Source organism: Astatotilapia calliptera, chromosome 15 (genome assembly GCF_964374335.1).
Source record: "Astatotilapia calliptera chromosome 15, fAstCal68.1, whole genome shotgun sequence".
Taxonomy (NCBI): domain Eukaryota; kingdom Metazoa; phylum Chordata; class Actinopteri; order Cichliformes; family Cichlidae; genus Astatotilapia; species Astatotilapia calliptera.
Genome location: NC_137436.1, coordinates 17460657 through 17476722, shown reverse-complemented (window position 1 = coordinate 17476722; position 16066 = coordinate 17460657).

The window sequence follows — 16066 nt, the reverse complement described above, 5'->3', positions numbered from 1 at the left end:
CAACAAGTCAGCAAAATTTTCAGCTGAGGTCTTTGATGCCATTTTTGTGTAGCTGGTACTATAATGCCTATTTTCAGAATAAAGTAGTTTTGATCCTTTGATTACAGACAGGCCAAGTTGGTAAGGCTCTAAAATAAGCACAGAGGTTCCTAACCCAAAATAGCAAAGTCTAACTCTGGCTGCACTATGGCCAGCAGAGGGCTTTGTCATGTTATACTGCTATTGGCTATTCCTGTCAGTTCTCCGTGGGTTCAGATAAACACTTCCATTCCAGTCCCAGAGACATAGTTAAAAGACCGCGATTATAGCCTTGGGAGTGTCGTATAAATACCTCCATTGGGAGGGATTTGTGTCCTCGCAGCCGCAGTTTCTGTTCTTTGTTTCTATTTAGCATGTTTCCAACAACTTTCCCCTCTCTGGCTGTTGACCTGTAAGGTGAACTGCTTCTGCACGTGCTGAGAGTTTCCCTTTGACTAAAAGTGGGTCCGCCCAGACAGCCTGGCTCCCCTCTGTACCTCTGACTCTTAATTTTAAGAGGAAAGTGGCTATATTTGTTTCTCTTGCTGAATGTCGCCCTTATGAACACAATCCAACATCTTTGTTGCACTTGTATGTTTGCATGAGACTATAGCAAATGCATATCCTGTGTATACTAAGCACACAGTGAGATTCAGCATGAACATTATAATTTCCCATGTAACAAATACAAGAGTTTCCATAATGAATGACCTAGATCGCCATTCTCACTTGAATCGTGACATCAAAAGTCACACTCCAAACCCAAATCCAACATTACATGGTGTAACAAAATATGAAAAGAAATACGACCAAAACACAAGCTGCAATTGTAAGGTCCAAGTCTGCAGCTGGAATCGCCAGGTCCTGGAGGAAAAACAATGGGAAGCGACTGAACAGTGAATGTGGTTAGCGGCAGAGAAGGCGCCCCTGCACTTTAATGTGGCTTCGAGCTGTCGCACAGGCTGCCAGCTTCTCGCTGATTTACACCACAGCAGCGATTCACAACCCAAACAAACCCCAGACAACTAATTATGTCAGGTTTACTCTGTCAGCTTATCATAGAAGAAAAACAGAAAAGAAGCTAGTGACCACAAAGCCCCACGTTTCTGGAATGTAACTCCAGACAATATGGTGATGGGGCCTTCGTGCTGTCTGCTGCGGCCGGTTTGCGGATCTACTGTACTACAGTGCACAAGCCCAGGGAGGTCTGAGGTGGACGGGATGTATATTTTATGAGGTGAGGAAAAGGGAGGCCCAGCGAAAAATTTATATCCCAGCTCCATGAATGCTTGTAGTATTTTACATCAGCACTGATACATATATCTGCATGCTTTCCCTCACTTTTTCTGCTTTGTTGTGTAGTATTAGTAGTATCAGTATTAATGTTGTGTAAATGAGTCACGTAAAAACAAAGCTAAAAAAACTTGAAAACTTATGGTGAAGGTCTATGCATGTTGTAAATGCAATGTAAGCGTCTACAATTTAATGGAACATAAGAAGAAATGTATTAATAATCCTTCTTTTTATTGTCTAAGTAAAAATCTCATTGAAATTCAAATGTCATTTCCTGGCCTGGCAGTCTCTCTGGGAAGTGTGACTACTTTGCAGTATCACAGTATCTCTGCCTGATCACAGAATTGTGATGCTATTTTAATAAATGTGTATTTAAGAATTGCTACAAATTACTTTATTAAGGCAGTCTAACAGTTCTGCCTAATAAGCTCCAAAATTGTGTTATTTTAGTATGGTTATTATTTCTGCCCTGACTTCCACTGGAGGTCGAGATCAATTAGGGTCAACCCATTTATTTTCAAATACTCTAAAACACCAAAAAGAGACGAAATAAAAGATAAAACTGTTTATTTTATCATTAAAAGGTTCCTGTATAACATTTAGAAAACAATTGATATTGACACCTGCAGCTATTAATTGTAGTTAGCATCCTGTTCGTTGCTTGCACATCCTAACAATAGCCAAAATAGAGATGAAACATACAAGACAGGCCACTGTTGCTGGATGCCATGTCAAACTGTATTTGTCACACACTTTATACTCATGTGCTAATGTTGTGCAAGTTAATTTGAACGTATTCTTACCTGTTTACAAAATGCTAGCTACAAAACATAGCAGCTAGCTACTCTTCCGTAGGCCACAGTCAGAGGCTGAGAGACCGGTCTACAATCATCTGGCAACTACTGATCACAAAGGAGCCAGTTGGTGAGTGATTGCTGGAAGTTGCTGGCTGCTGTTAGGTGGTACAGTCATCCCTAACTATAAGGCGGTTCACAGGTATCGCTGTTTCGTGGATTGTTTTTTTTGTGCAGTTTTATTGGCTGTAGACCATTGTCAATTAATCTCGTGCTGTGTCTCCTGTACAGTACAGAATGCCTTCAGCTTGTCAAATTCACATAACTATTTGATCGCTAGCAGTGTGACTCTGAAGTGCTGTACTGTATGTTTTTAAGTTTTCTCCCCAACAAACAACAATGTCGACGAAACGTTTTGCACCATCAAAGGAACCTGCGGGTGGTTTCATTCTACAATACTGGACTTATTCTTCTACAAAGGTTTGAACTTTGAGAACAAGAGAGAAAAGTGTGAAAATGTTAATGCCTGTCTGAGAAAAAGAGTGTAGTGAGGGGTTTTACTTATAAAAAATAAAGCTGGCTACTTCGCGGATTTTTAGAACGTAACTCCCGCGATAAAAGAGGGACCACTGTATATGGTGCTGCTAAAGAAAAAAAAACAAAAAAACCACCTACTTGTGCAATTTTTTTAGTGGTTGCAAAATAAGTTACTTGTGCTGTATGCAATTTTAGATACACAGAAAGTCTTCACTTACTATATATGGCTGTCATAGTGTCCTTATCAAGGGCAGTCCCTGGGACAGGCTTAAATCTTCTGCATTTTGGATTTTTGATGCAAATTCAACCCCAGTTCTTTACATAGAAATCCATCCACAAGCTGTTAGATGTAGCCAGAGTGAGGAAGGTTTTAACTTACATTTGAATCTGTTTGCACATTAACAGTAAAAATGTTTTACTCATGAAAAATGTTTCAAACAACAAAACAAAACAAAACTCTCTCTTGGACATCTCACCAATCCTTCTAACCGAGCATACTAGCCTCCAGCAAATGTATATCCACAGAGTATGAAACAGGTTGACCTTCTTGGATTACAAAAATGTATTTAGGCTGGCTTTGTTCCTCAAAAACAACCCGAGGCTCTCTAATTCCTCCTTCTGAGGTTTAATTCAACTAGACAGACTATTTTTCTTCGGATAAACTTTTTATTATTGTTGTTTTGGAAGAAGCTGGTCTGTTGAAAAACCTAGGCTGACGTACATGCAGACTTCTGTGTGGTAGTCTGACTCCTCGTGTCTGGCTCTGTATCAGTTTGGCTCGTGTTCAGTCCACCTCTTGCCTGTTATAAATGCTGTTTTTACTGCATACTTTCCTATACACTCCTGTGTCTGAGGTTTACAAGTTTCCTAGTTTTAATGGCACCACTAAGGTATTTTTTTGAACTTCCTAATTCCCCCAGCTTAAATAGTATTGTAATAAGAATAAAAAAGGTATCAAGGGACATTTTAACCATTTTCATTTTAACGATTTTAACATTTATTTTTTTTAAGGAAGACAATAACTGTTTATTAACTTTAAAAAAAAAATCATATCTACTCTGGATGGTGGTCACCTCAACGGGGTTTTTTCAAAATAAAATCGGAAACACAGCCGCAGGAATGCGGCTTACTGATACTCAACTACAAAGAGCACAAAAGGCATTTAATATGATGCAGATCTCCACTGCTTATCTGAAAAGGAGAGGAACAGTCAAACTTGGCTCTCCTACAAACTTTGGGTATATAATTTCATCTTTGCCTCCTTAGAGGCAAAAACAATGGTCTCTTCTCTCCTAAGGTTATCCAAATAAAGCTGCAACCTTCCTGACTGAAAAATAAAGCCAATTCAGAAGTGCTGAAAGCTCCAATTCCTTGAACAACCACTTCAGGTTGGTTCAGTCTCCACAGACTGTCATGTTAAAATGCCCAGATTTCAAGGAGGTCAGTATCTCTGTGGTGCACCTATACCATCTAATGATGTGCCTTGAGTAACAATTTAGCTAGTATTAACTTTTGGCTTAGTGCCACACATTGTCATCCAAATATTGCACCTTCTGGCTTCAAATTTAAAAAATGAAAACACTTAATATGCAACAAACATTTTTCAAACCAACAGGCGGTGCCATTTGAACAAAGTGGCAGTTTGTCACATAACAAAGGAAAATATGTTTGTTTATCCAAGACAAGCAGAAGATATCATCTTCCCCCTTTTTAAAGGCAGATGAAAGAAAAGTACTAGCAATGTATAATTAGTCATGATTGTAACTGCTCATGGAGGGAGAGTTAAGCTTTTACTGAGCTGAATTCAAACTGTTTATCTTGTTTTTGAAATAAGTCTAATGGGCCAGATATGTGTGCCATATTGTCATTGTATGAACATCTTACTAAAACCCATTGAACAGCCTTTATTTTTATTCTATTTTGTTGGCATTGATTCAACAAGGTGCTGGAAATATTCGTCTTTTGCTCAGTATTGACATGACAGCATCACACAGTTGCTGCAGACATGTTGGCTGAGGTTGAGTTCTGGTTACTTTGGAGGCTAAAACAGAAATCAGTTTGAGTTCTGTGGCATAGCTGGAAGCAGTCAGCCAAAGGTGGGTGCACCGTGGTCCCTATAAAAGGGATGGCCATGGTCAGCAATGATCCTCAGGTAGGCTTTGGCATTTAAACACCAAGAAAATGTCCTCCACACCAAGGCAGGAGGGATCTGTGCTTTCATGTTGTTAACAGTGCATTCTCATCCCACATCAAGACTCAACAGACCAGGAAACATTTTTTTAGCCTTCTTTTGTCGAGAGTCCATGGAAAATGTAGCCTTAGTTTCCTGTTCTTAGCTAATGGTGTGGTCTTCTTCTTATTTGAGTTGGTGTCGCTGTCCTATCAACTCTGACCCCTGATATCGCCAGGTATTTTCACCCAGAGATTTGCACTCACTGAATGTTTTCTTTTCCCATCATTCCCTTAAAACCATAAAGATGGTTTTGTAGGAAAAACCCCAGTAGATCAGTTTTGAGAAATACTCAGACCTGTTGTCTGGCACCAACAACCATGCCCCAAAGTCACTTAAATCAAGTTTCTTCCCTATTTGGATGCTGAGTTTGAATTTCAGAAAGCTTTGACCATGTCTACATGCCTAAATCCACTGACTTACTTCTACACTATAGGCTAATATATTTGCATCAATAAGAAGTTAAACACTACCTAATAAAGTGGCCAGAGGGAGTATGTTGATTTAGTGACTCATAACCACATTAATGTGGCTTCTGTGGGAGTGATACTGTGCACAGAGCAGCTTATTCCGGCACACTTGTTTGTTTAAATTGTTTCCCCATTATTTTGACCTTCCTTTAATCAGTTTAAGTCTTTAATCATTCCGAGTCCTGTAGTTTTCTAGTTAAGAACAAACATCACACTGCGTCAACAACAGTGTCGCAGCACACTTGCTGTAATCGTATACGTGGGCCAAAACAGAAGTTTCAGCAAGACAAATTAATGCAAAGATAAAAATGTTAACCAAAGAGTCGTCTGGGGGGATCTATTTATTCTTTGTTAGCACTCAGGCAAACACAGGAGCAGGAACCATAAACATTTCCTTTAGAAACTTGAGAACAGGCCCTGTCGGTTTCTTCGAGGCCTAAACAACTGACACAAACACTACTTTTCAAAGTCTTTTGTTTAGCTTGGAGACTTTCACGATCTAGCTGACATTAAGAAGAAATGCATGCAATGTTTGGGTTTGTTTTTGTTTTTCCCTTCACTGGCATGTGTGTCATGCTGAAAATAAACTGAGGCCTTTTGTTCCTGTGCTGAATGGTGTTTTTCACAGCCGTCTCAATGTGCTGACTGAGCAGAAATGAAACAAAACGGATGATGGAGGTAAAAATATGAGTGAAGCCACAGAAACAGTTTCTCTAAGAAAAAACACCAAATAAATTATGATACAAACAAGACTATGTTAACTTATCTCCTTTAAAGACTTAGAATCATATATATTCAAGGAATAATTAAAGGAAGTTCCTTTCACCTTGTAAATTCTTGCATGTCTTGTCAAAAACAGAGGAGTCCATTCATCTATTTTCTTCTGCTTATCCATCAATCTGCTTTAAGTTGGGTATGGCAATAAATCTATATGTATATTAAAGATGTTGACATGGTAAAGCTCCGTGGCTTCCTCCTCCCCTCCTGAATGGAGGTCCAGGCTCTCTTGCTCACTTTCCCTAGCTTTCAATTTTGGAACATGGGTCACCTGACAACTCGAGCAGGGCAATGACCCTGCATACCCAAAGAAATCCCGATAATGCTTTAGAGTTTAAGTAATTTGCAGACTTCTTTCTTATGTTTTTGTTTTGTTTTTTCATTTATCAGAGAGAGTGTATTCATGTGTTTAGGAAAAATTTATGGCTAGAGGATTTCATGCTGGCGTTTTCTGAACAGAAAGCCACAGTGCATACAGTTTGCAAAGGCTTAAATAAACACAGTATATAGTGTCAAGTAGCTCTGCCACATGTCTTTACAAATACACTGCCATGTGACTGTGATGTCACTTATTCTGACTTCCAAGGGAAAGGGAAAAAATGGTTCTGGGTGAAGCAACTCATTCTTAAAACCACAAACAATCACTCTCTCTGCACAGAACATGCAGCATTAACCAGAGAATGTCTAACATTAGTATGCAGTGATTTTTGCAGAAAATATGAAGCGACCAAAATACAATTTCTAGAGGCTTTTAAATCCAAACATATAATTCTCTTGTAAAATTTGCCTTGCCGTCGCGACGTTATAACCACTAAGAGCTTGATTCACATACTGTCTGTGTCGAGACTTGCCTACAAAATCATATCATTATATTGCAAACCCTGAAGTTGGAAAAAACATTTGCATAATTTGGAGCATGTTCCAAATGGGAGCATATATAAGTACATTTGGAAGTTCAGAAGATTGGCTAAACTAATGCTAACCATGCAATGCGAGAAAAGGCAGCTTTCTGCTTTTCATTAGCGCCAGCTTGCAAACTGTCAAGTGTAGCCAGCACAGACTTTCCAGATGCATATGTCCCTTTGCGCTCCTGAGATCTGCTCTGAGGTCTCACCTCGGGGATGGAAAGCAAGACAAAGAAGCATGCGCAGCAAGGGAGCCCGCTCATCCGGCCAAAGTTGTACGTTTGCAGGAAGCTGGGCAGACAGGCAGAAGGCTGTTCTGCAGTGGGTCTGCCAAATTAACAACACATCTCTGCACTCAGTGACTGGCACAGCTGTTTAAATTGATGCCAGGGTTGTTTTTTCTTTTTTCCTTCCTTTTTTAAAAAAAGTATTTGTCATGTGTTGTTAGTGGGTTGTTGTTCTTTCAAGTGGCAGGACAGGAGAAAACATTATGCCAGCACGAAGTCTTTCATCCAGTACAACTTGTCTCAATCACCTCTGAAACCTCAAACATATTAAAGGATTTAGCTATGCTGCTAACAAAGACTTGCATTCACCTGTAGTCAGTTTTATTTCAAAAGAACAAACACAAATTGAATGCCTAATGTGATTTGGAATTTCGGGTGGTCTGAAAACTACAAACTGATCCCACTAAATTCCATTAGAAGCTGGAATCAGATGATAGTGCTTTATAAATTCACCAAATCAAGTGCTGTCCACAACAATGTCCTAGCGAGGATAATTAATAGTAGATGCTTGCTTTTATTCTCTTGAAAGCTGTGATTGGGACTTCAAGCAGCTTTAACAACTGAAGGGAGTGATTCACCAGTTGTGGTATTACATTTTGTTATTTTCTGCTATGCAATACCGTTCAAAAGTCTTGACTTCTTTATATTTTGAGAAGAAAATGTGGAATAGGTCCAGCGATTTTTAAGTATATAATGCAAAAACAGCTTGAACAAAACCTTTACAATTCTAGCAGTTTAAAATTCAATATTTGGTATGACCACCTTTATTCTTCAACACAGTCTGAACTTGGGCAAACATTCTTGCAGTTTCTTTAAGTAGTCTTCAGGAATAGTTTCCGAGGCTTCTTATGGGACAACCAAAGCTTTTCTTTGGATGTGGGCTGGGCGTTGTTCTGTTCTCTGTCAAAATGTGACAAATGTTCACATCCAGGATCTGTGAGGCCAATCCATGACTGATAGAGTTCCATTGTGGGTTTTTCCTATCAAGATATTGCACTGCGTAATGATTCGAAATCTGGCTATCATTTTCCGTGTTCATAATTTCATGCCGCCTCAAACTAGGACAAAGCCTCCTCGTGATTTTCTCCACACATACTGGTAAAAGTAAGGAGTGGTTCAAGAGTTTTGCACAGTATTGTGTATGCAGTTAAAATGATAGACACTCATATCAAGTGGTTTGAACAATGAGATAAGAGCATGTAAAACATTGAAAACATGGAAACATTACCCACCTTCTGTTCAAATCTTAAGACCAAAGTTAGATTAAAAAGGCTTGTTGCAAACAAGCTGGACTTATACAAAAGTACTTTATTTGAATACAGGAATCAAATATGGTGTTGGAAAGTACAATTATGGGTCCCTTTTAACATTAGCATTGCCAGTACTGGCTTAGACTTGTGGAGACATGCAAGACAGTCAATAGTTAAATATTGTAGAAAAAAAGAGAAAGAGTGCCAATAGGTTTCATCAAAGAAAACCTTCTAAATAATATGATGTAAGAAGTTGTACCGGCCAGCTGAAAACCAGTACCAGTACAAGTGTAAACATCTCCTAGAAAAAGTAGTGAATAAATAAATAAATGTCCTAGTAAACTAAAAGAACTGTTCAAAACTAATAAAAAAATAAAAAAATCAGTCTGTAAAAAATAATCCTACTCAAGCAGAACACTCTGCAAAGTTACAAAGATAACTGACATTTGGATAATATCTGTACTTGGTGTGCTTTCTTGAATCTAAATGGATAACAAATGGATCTGCCAGGGAGTGATGAATACTGGCTCAACAACCAAACTTCTCATAACCAACTTTTCATGTCTGTCCAAAGCATTTACTCTTATTATTAACGCCATACGACCAGCTTCTCGCAAGGACAAACACACATTTGTCAAAACTGTCCCACATTTAAGATTTTGGCTAAAGCAAAATTATGCTGTCATGCTTCCTCTTCACCGATTAAGCAGGCCAGGAGAAGAAGTAATTATTAGCAGGCAAAGCAAGCGGACAATCAGAGGGGGTAAAATTATGACATCACTTCCATAGAAGCTTCTAAGACTTTTCTGTTTATGTCAACAAATATTCAGCCAGGTCTGTCAGGAGTTCTGACAATATATGAAACAAGAGAAAAGTTTGAAATGCATGAGCTGGAAAACCAATGGACAATTAAATGATTGGCTTAATAGATTTCAGGCTCCAGTAGATCTGTTGTTTTTTTGATTTTTGTTTTTTTCACGTCATTTCAAGTCTACTAGGTCAGAGCTGTTTTCCACTTTCCCGTTTCACTTTCTGCATAGACAGTGTTAGGTGACAGACTTCAAAGGCTTGTATAAACCTCAAATTTTAAGTAAGTAAGTAAGCTTATTACAGTCATTTATGTTTATGTATTTACAGTTGGTCCTACAGTGTAACTCACTGGTCAAAATAATCCCCATTTAATAGGTCCTTTGTGCAACTCCTCAGTTCAACCTACACCTGAAACAAGCTGCTTTAGCTTATGATTGACGAATGCCACTTACACTTTAAGTCAGTTCTCTTCTGATACACTTGATTAGGATCTGACATCTGAGGAAAAATTTATTTTGCTTGAAAGAGACAAAGATAAAAACTGTTGTAGTGTATTCATTTTCATGCTCAGTGGTACATGGTATAATGCAAAAAATGCAATTTAAATGTGTGCTATCAAGAGGTGTTCAGTTGCCGCAGTAGTACTCTACCAGGGCAAACAAGGCAGGCAGGGCTTTCCCAATTAAATCTAAATACAGATATTAGTTAAAACCTGCAAATGTGAACTCAGTCTCTCTTTCCACACAGCGTTCTGTCATAAAGAACATTGGGGGGATACTCCCACTGGGTTTAAATCTGGGACTCTCGGCCATTTGACCTTACAACTGAAGAAGCTTCTCGGATGAGAGGTGGAACGTCTTCAAGCAACTTAAAGAAGTCCAGACGCTTTTCTTTGCAAGCTCCTTTGACTACGATGACCTGAATGACTGAGAACCTTCACAGACATAAAGAACATACGCTTTTCTCATTGCCATCCTTTAAATTACTGCCTTCTTGTGTATGCAGTTGGCTATTATTTCTGGAAGCAGGCTTAACTGTGTTTTCGTCAGACTTCACAAAAATTATTTGGTATGCGTATCTCTTTGTCCCACTAACAAATGCTGGAGTTGGAGAGCTGAGAGGACAGCAGCCTTTACGGTTGTTTGGTTATAAACGTCTGGTCTTTGATGGCAAACATGTGAGACAAGCCACTGGCTCTGCTTTCACTGCTCTGAGATCATTTATGATCTGTGTGATTTGTGGAATCAGAGATACCATTTCCAAGTAAGCAAACATGCTATGATTTGTCATCTTAAGAGATAGGTTCCCTGTTACTGATGACATAATACTGATAGGTCAATGCAGCTACACAGCTCCTTACACTGACCTATAGGTCAGCAACACTTTGAGCATAAATAACCTGCAGGACTGATGGACTTACACCTGGTGCCAGTTTTTAGATAATTATGCTAGTTAACCTTGCTCACCATAAAGCTATCTAATACAATACAGTAAATTAAAGCACAGAATAACCTGGGCCCTAGTTCAATTTAAATTTCTTATTTTCTCTGTCTCCAATTGTTGCACTTCATAAAGTTCTGTTTTCTTGCCTATAAAGAGTCTATGATACACCAGCAGCGGATGTTGTTGTCATCTATTTCCCACTTCTATTTTGCACTCCACAAACCAACCTGCCATTATCATATAATGTATCCATGAAATCATATTTCACCACTTATTACAGAGCATAAAACCACATGGGTCACAATTTTAAATCCACGAAGTTCAAAATGTTTCTCAGTGACTCACGATTGTCCCCGGTGTCATGGCTGAGAGCTACGCAGACAAGCTGTGTTCATGTAAGACCACACAAACACAAACAGCAAGGGATTCATTTGAAATCTGCAGGGGGAAGCCAGATTCATAATGAAAGCAGATGGTTACTGATATAAAGTTGAAAACAATTACAGCATCACATCATAAAAAGCAAGGTTTAAAAAAGTGTGTTCCCATTTATGATTAAAAAAGTCGTGCTTTTTGGTCAGTTTCAAAACTTTTGCCAGCCACAGACAAACATGGTGCATTTTTACACATTCTTGTGCAGTTTGAATTGAAAAAGAATTAGGAATTTTGAAATCCCAGCCACCCACTGATAAACATTTCTATCACTACTGTTGTTAATTTCCTTTGAAACTGTTGGGTTGATAACAGTTTTTCACCCCAAACATGATTGATAGAGCTGTTGACAAAAGCACTAACTGCAAAAAGGCCGCTAGTTTATCAAGTCCTGAGGACAGAGTGGAAGAAACCCAACTGCTCGAAACATTTCATACACTGCTGATTAGTGACTTAATCTATTCAACAGACTATTCTATTCAATACCCTTGTAGATGTGTCATTTTAAATATCTGTGCTTCTAGTATTTATTTGTACAGAAACAATGAGTAAAAGTAACTATTCCTTTTGGGATTATTCAGTGCAAACACACTAAAAAGCATTATGCTGGATTCTTACTGTATTTCTTATTTTTCCAGTTACCAGCCGAGGTTGTTGTGTGGTTTATTCCTCCACAGTTCAAGCACCAGAGCTGAGAATGTGGCTTATGCCCATGAAAAACCTGCCAAAATTTCTCTCCTAATATCAAACAGCTTATTTTGACTCTTTTTCCCGCAGTGTCACTGTTTAGAAGTCTGAAGAAACGAGATAAAGCAGAAATTCAACATTTCACAATTTTACAACAGCTTGAAGAGTAGTTGACCATCAGCAGTCTGCAACCAAAGCAATCACCAGGAGGTTTTCATCAAGCAGCTGGGGAATACACATTTTTACTATGAACAATGATTGTCAGTTGGTCGCTAACCAGTCTTCAGGCCTGTACGACTGGGGTTTTGTTAATTTTATTCACTTCTTTTTCCCAACCAAAGCAAGAGAATCTTAGTGAAATGCTGCATTTCTGCCTTTGATGGATACAGTTGACTAAAAACAAAAACAACACAAAAATCCATTACAATTTGTATCAGGTTGACAGGTGGGAGATACTATATGTTTGAAAAGCTATAAACTAAGTTTTTTTTCTTCTTTCTGGTTCCAAAAGCTGCTCTGTCGATATGTTTTCCATGGTGGCTATATCAAATAAGTATGTTGTTACATAGACACTGGTGCATTCTCAACTGGTGAAATCAACAACAACTTAACTATGGTGGGTGAAGGATGAAGGTTATCTAGTGGATGTTTTCTGGCCATGACCCTTATACCCATTTTGGTGTAATGTCAGCTCAAATGAAAAAGTGCTGCTCCACTCATATTCCAGCTTTCTCCAGTCCTGTGCCTTTTTGTGAGAGCCACTGATGTGTCTCATTTACTACCTGAAGTTTCCAATGCACCTGGTTAGTCAAACAGGCCTGTCTCACGGGGTACTTACCTAAGTATCTTGGGGTGTTGTTTACGAGTAAGGGGAAGGGTGGAGTGGGTGATGGACAGAGCGGTTGTTCTGGGTGTCAGTGATGCAAATACTGTTCCAGTCTGTTGTGATGAAGAGAGAGCCGAGTGTGACACCAAAGCTGTGAATCTACCAGTCCATCTATATTTCGATGTTTTTACCCTCGTCCATCATCACGAGCTTTGAGTAGAATGAGACTGCGGATTCAAGCAGTGAAAATGAGTTTCCTCTCATGGGTGTCTGAACTCAGTCTTAGAGATAGTGTGACATTGTTTATTTGGTAGATGGATAGATGAGACATTTCAGGCATGTCCTAGTGGGAAATTTGTTTGCTTGGGAACATCTCAATGTCCTACCAGAAGAGCTGGAAGAGGGAGGGGAGAGGTTATGTGGGATGGATGGATGGGCTGGCACTACAGGGCTACAGTTTTGAAATGGAAAGTGTTAACCTACAATCTTTAATTAATCTTAACCAAGCAGTTTTAGGGCCTAAACCCAACTCTGTAACTTAAAGCAAAAGTGAACATAAAAAAAAACATGTTTGTGTGTTACACTCAACATATAACAACAGTTTTGTTATAGACAGAATGTGAAAAAAAATCCATGAATTCACATGGTAGGATTTGTAAAGAATTTATTCGTAAATCAGGGTGGAAAATAAGTATTTGGTCACCTCAAACAAGGAAAATCTCTGGCTCTCACAGACCTGTAACGTCTTCTGTAAGAAGCTTTTCTGTCCCCCACTCGTTACCTGTATGAATGGCACCTGTTTGAACTCATCATCTGTATAAAAGACACCTGTCCACAGCCTCAAACAGTCAGACTCCAAACTCCGCCATGGCCAAGACCAAAGAGCTTTCGAAGGACACCAGGAAAAGTATTGTAGACCTGCACCAGACTGGGAAGAGTGAATCTACAATAGGCAAGCAGCTTGGTGTGAAAAAATCAACTGTGGGAGCAATCATCAGAAAATGGAAGACATACAAGACCACTGATAATCTCCCTCGATCTGGGGCTCCACGCAAGATCTCATCCCGTGGGGTCAAAATGATCATGAGAACAGTGAGCAAAGATCCCAGAACCACACGGGGGGACCTGGTGAATGACCTGCAGAGAGCTGGGACCAAAGTAACAAAGGTCACCATCAGTAACACACTACAACGGCAGGGAATCAAATCCCGCAGTGCCAGACGTGTTCCGCTGCTGAAGCCAATGCATGTCCAGGCCCGTCTGAAGTTTGCCAGAGAGCACATGGATGATACAGCAGAGGATTGGGAGAATGTCATGTGGTCAGATGAAACCAAAGTAGAACTTTTTGGTATAAACTCAACTCGTCGTGTTTGGAGGAAGAAGAATACTGAGTTGCATCCCAAGAACACCATACCTACTGTGAAGCATGGGGGTGGAAACATCATGCTATGGGGCTGTTTTTCTGCCAAGGGGACAGGACGACTGATCCGTGTTAAGGACAGAATGAATGGGGCCATGTATCGTGAGATTTTGAGCCAAAACCTCCTTCCATCAGTGAGAACTTTGAAGATGAAACGAGGCTGGGTCTTCCAACATGACAATGATCCAAAACACACCGCCCGGGCAACAAAGGAGTGGCTCCGTAAGAAGCATTTGAAAGTCCTGGAGTAGCCTAGCCAGTCTCCAGACCTCAACCCCATAGAAAATCTGTGGCGGGAGTTGAAAGTCCGTGTTGCTCGGCGACAGCCCCAAAACATCACTGCTCTCGAGAAGATCTGCATGGAGGAATGGGCCAAAATACCAGCTACTGTGTGTGCAAACCTGGTAAAGACCTATAGTAAACGTTTGACCTCTGTTATTGCCAACAAAGGTTATGTTACAAAGTATTGAGTTGTATTTTTGTTATTGACCAAATACTTATTTTCCACCCTGATTTACGAATAAATTCTTTACAAATCCTACCATGTGGATTCATGGATTTTTTTTTTCACATTCTGTCTCTCACAGTTGAAGTGTACCTCTGGTGCAAATTACTGACCTCTGTCATCATTTTAGGTGGGGGAACTTGCACAATCGGTGGCTGACTAAATACTTTTTTGCCCCACTGTAGGTGATATTATCCAAGTGTGTGCAGGTTTAATACACAGGTCTTAAGGTGGGGACTGGTATTAGGCCTATAAGAGGAAACGTTAAAATAATATCTAAATAGCGTTAGCAATATTTGAGTTACAAAGCATCATAAGTCCCCTTAAAATTAAACTCAGCCCAACTAAGCCGAAAGTGAAATGTATCTTTAAGACATACACAATAACAAGAAGACGCATAACAGTCAAGCTATTTAAAGCAATTTAATTTAGCAAATTTTGTAAGTAATCTGAATTTAATAAGACTGTATTGTCTTTACGTATTTTGTTTGTTTGTTGCGTTTCTATGAAGATTTAAATTTTAGACCCATCATTATGGTCAGCTGGAGTCAACTGCTAATTGGGTGCTGCCAAGCCGTGCTTCCACCCACAACCCCATTCACCGAGCAGGCAACTGTGACTTCCTAACCACATCAATAAATCCCATCAGTAAGAAGACGACATCAACAAGACTTTCACATAAACACCTACTTGTTTGCTGGGAATTCCCCAATGCTTGGGCTATGCCATGAAGCAGTTTATAAATTCAAACGTGCACAAATGTGACTCACTTCAACCACTGGTGTATGTTTATGCAGCATGACTTTTTCTTTCCTATAATCGGATGCTTATGGTTGTTCAGCGTTTAGTTCTGCTAGACACGTTTATACGAAAAGACGACCATCTTCTTGAGCTATATTAGACAACAATCGCATCATTACTGCTTTAATGTGTTGGTTATGGTGACTGGCTGAATATGTGCAACAGGATCTTTTTCAAGCACACTGTGGGAAGACTTAAATTTTTGGGGGGAAAGTACGTGCTATTTGATCTCCAGTTTGCAGGGCTTTTGGATAAAATTTTAGCAATCTATCACTTTGTGTTGCTTGAGTGTGGTAGGCCTGAAATTTGTATTGGTAATACATGGAGAGTTCACTGCCCAAAGACAAATGTTAATGAATATTTTTCACTATTCTCAGTGCTTCTATGAATTTTATCATGTTCTGTTTTAGTAATTGGTGACAATCTTTGACTGATTATACCATGGTGTCCTCAGTGTCACAATTGGTGGGATTCTGTTTTTCCCCCCGCTACTTCTCTATATCCATTGCTTTCTCATTGCCAGCAAAGTTCTCATCTGGGTACAGCCAAGTTTTTCAAAATAGAAGCCTAAATGTGGCAGC